The 3,562-nt window shown below is 42.3% G+C and overlaps 1 pseudogene; it reads right to left on the reverse strand.

The window, feature by feature from the left end:
• Nucleotides 1-2,106: 2,106 nt before the first annotated feature.
• On the reverse strand, nt 2,107-3,090 carry LOC102012067 (annotated as a pseudogene).
• Nucleotides 3,091-3,562: the final 472 nt, after the last annotated feature.

A 3,562-nucleotide genomic window follows, 5' to 3' on the forward strand; every position in this document is an offset into this window, starting at 1 on the left:
CAGCACAAAACTGGTAGCACACAGAGGCTGACAGAGAAGGTAGAGATAACCCCTAACTTCCTGCCGAGCTAAGCCTCACAGTTGATAGCGGTAGGTGTGATGGTAAATCTTGATTATCAACCCGATTGCCTTAGGAGATGCCTGGGACTTTAATAAAGTGCACTTTGCAGTGTGTCCAGATGGGGCATCTGGCGACGTTGGGGACTCTGTCCAGACCCTGGCCACTTCCTCTCTGGCTCTCTTGTGCCCTGTTGCCAGGCTGCCATAAGGTGTGTACCTTTCCTCTGCTGTGCCTTCCACATGATATTGCTGCCTTGGAGCCAGTAGACCGGTGGAATCTGTGAGCCAACACTAACCATTTTCCTCCTCTCAGCTGAGCACGTCAGGCATTGCGGTCACAGTGACAGAAGGCTGACAGTACAGTGGGCTTCCTGGAAGTCCAGGGCCAGCTTCAGAAATTGTGGTTTTAGACTGGTTTGCTACTTTCACGGCTGTCCAGCAGGGTGTGAAGAGACCTCACGCCGGGTGAGAGTCAGGATAGTTAACCTGACTTGCTCTTGACATTGAGTTTCTGGGAGCTTGACTAGCAGGCTGCTTAAAGATGATCAAACCCGCCATAAAATACAACCAGCAGCTACAAGGCACCAGTCTCAGAAAACCAGATCAGTGGGAATGCAACAGTCAGCGCTGGAAGAAAAGAGACTATGAACCAGCTACACAGTCTCTGCCTCACATGACTGGAAGGGTGATTCGCTCCCTCAAGCTCCTTTTTAAAAGACATTAATCCTGTTCATGATAGCAGAGCCTTTGTAACCTAGTTATCTCCTGGAAGCCCTGCTTCTTAGTACTGTTGCATCAGTGATTAAGTGTCAACGTTCATTTTAGGGGGGACACAATTATTTATTTATTTATTTTTGGTACTGGGAATCGAACTCAGGAGCTTGCGCTTGCCAAGCAGGTGCTTATGCCACTGAGCTATGTCCCCGGCCCTGGACACAACTATTTAAGCCATAGTAGTAACCCTCCAGGATATTGTCTGTTCAGGTTTTATTATCTAACCAGATAGAAAATTACAGACATTTTACTCTACATGAGGAATCTCTTTTATAAGTGACTTATTATTTAATTACTAATTCATAGGATTAGTTATTAATTAATTTTAATAGCCCCTCCAAGTATATAATAAAAAAGGCTCTTGGATTGAGAAATTTTTAAACAGTGTAAACTCCCAAACTTCATAGCAAAGGGAATAATTTTGACACAGATGTTTAGCGTGTACATCACATTATACCAGGTGGCAACCTAGGGTTTTACCTAAACATAAAATCAGCCTTTTTATGATTTCAGTCTGATAGCAGTACAAGCACATGCACGGAAGGCTGAGCTAGCACAAGTATACATTAATAAAGCAACATTAGCATTATATACTAATGCATTTCTTTAAGTAATTTTGTTGGGTTAAATGAAAGGAAAATCCCAAATTATGATTTGAAATACATTTAGGGGTGAATGAGAATTGGGTTACAGGCAGTTATCTGTGGGCTGCTTTTTTTTTTTTAATAAAAAATTGTTTTAACTTAGAAGCATTCAGAATGTCAACAAAAGAGCTGCAACTTGTTTTTTGCAATTACAGAGTGGCATTCAGTTAACAGAACAACAATTATTTCATATAAGCTGCATCAGAGACAACTGAAGATAAGCAACTACCGTCCCCATAGATAACTAATTTGTGCTGTGCACCAATAAGAACCTGCTTTGAATTTCCATGCCAATTTATGACCCCGTACTGTACCAGGCAAGGTTAGTGGCTATTGAAAATGCCACATTCTATTGACAGCACCCACCGGATGGAGGTTTACATTTGTGCCTTTGTTTTTGGTTCTGTTTTGTTTTGAAGATAGAGTCTCAGTTAATCCAGGCTAACTATACAAAATGCTTGGGACTAGGATTGTGTGTGTTAACTATACAAAAAAAGACACTGGGGACTGGGGATATAGCTTAGTGGCATAAGTGCCTGTTTGGCAAAGTCGTGAGTTCAATCCCCGGTACCACCAAAAAAAAAAAAAAGACACTGAACAGTTTAAAAACAAATCTTACAGAGCCTTACATTTAAATTTTATTTTTTTTAAAGGAGTGAGTTGTGTACAGGGAGTTTAATGCTTTATAGATAAAAAAGTCTGCTCTAGAACCTACTTATTCATCATCATCATCTTTTTATCCTTTCATCTTCTTCTCTTCCTCCGCCTCTTCTTCGTTCTTGTTTTTGCTTTTTTCAGCCCTGACAACTCCCTTTTTTGCTGCATCAAGTTTTCCTTTAGCTCTGTAGGCAGTGATGTCCTTTTCATACTTTTCCTTCATCTTTGCAGCCTTCTCATACGGCTGCTTGTCATCTCCTGCAGTGTTATTCCATATTTCTCCCAGTTTCTTTATGACATCACCAGTAAAGAGGCCAGGATATTCTCTTTTGATTTTTGGGCGGTACTCAGAACAGAACAAGAAGGCTGAAGGAGGCCTCTTGGACGCACTGGGATCCTTGAACTTCTTGTGTCTCCTTTAGGAGGAATATAAGTTTTCATTTCTCTTTCGTAATGAGCCTTGTCCTCCTTTGCCATGTCTGCAAATTTTCCTTTCTCTTTAGCAGGCGGGGTCTCCCACCTCTCTGAGCACTTCTTAGAAAACTCTGAGAAGTTGATGGAAGCATCTGGGTGCTTCTTCTTGTGCTGCTGTCCGCGAGTTTGCACAAAGAATACATATGGTGACATTTTGCCCTCTGCTTCTTGGGATCTCCTTTGCCCATGTTTACTTGTTTTCCGCAGTGAGGTGCAGGGTCGTCCAGTGCCCATCCGGCTCTCACTTGCCCCGGTGCTGTCTCTGTGGAGCTCATTGTGGGCTGTTTTTGTACATAAGTCTTGGCGATGTTTTAGAGCCACAAAGTAGAGTCCGTTCTGCCTTATGGTTAAGGTGACAATGAGAGTGACAGCTGTCCACCCTCTTCTGATGACCTAGGGCATTAGTGGTTTTATTAATGCCATATTAAAAAGGTAACTATCACCTACCTGAGAGGGAGGCCAGTGCACTGGAGATCTAATACTGTCTTCTACTTAACAGACTCTTGGGTTCTGTGGTTCTGAATTCCTTGGCTACTGCTATTATGCAAGGTAATAATAGAAATATAGTCATTTGTGTGTGTGTGATCTTTCTGTGTACAAGTAAATCTTCCTTTCCTTTTTTCTTTATTGTCAACTCAAACAGTATCGTTGAAAGCACTCCCCTTCTTGTCAGATGTTAGCTACACTGGGCATTTATAATTGCTAACACTTAAATACAGGGCACAGTACAAAGCATCTTGAGCTGCTATCCGCTGATTAGCCCTGACAGCTGGACTCAGTCTTCATTTTCATCCTGAGTACTGCCCAGAGCTCTGCCTCCTGGAACACACAAGCTCCGTTCTGATGGTGTCTTTCTCAAATCAAAGCATGTCCTAAAATTTTTGGGTGATACTCAGAACAGAACAAGAAGAAGGCTGAAGAAGGCCTCTTGGACACACTGGGATCCTTGAACT

This window comes from Chinchilla lanigera, unplaced genomic scaffold (genome assembly GCF_000276665.1).
Source record: "Chinchilla lanigera isolate Chin_1 unplaced genomic scaffold, ChiLan1.0 scaffold00008, whole genome shotgun sequence".
NCBI lineage: Eukaryota > Metazoa > Chordata > Mammalia > Rodentia > Chinchillidae > Chinchilla > Chinchilla lanigera.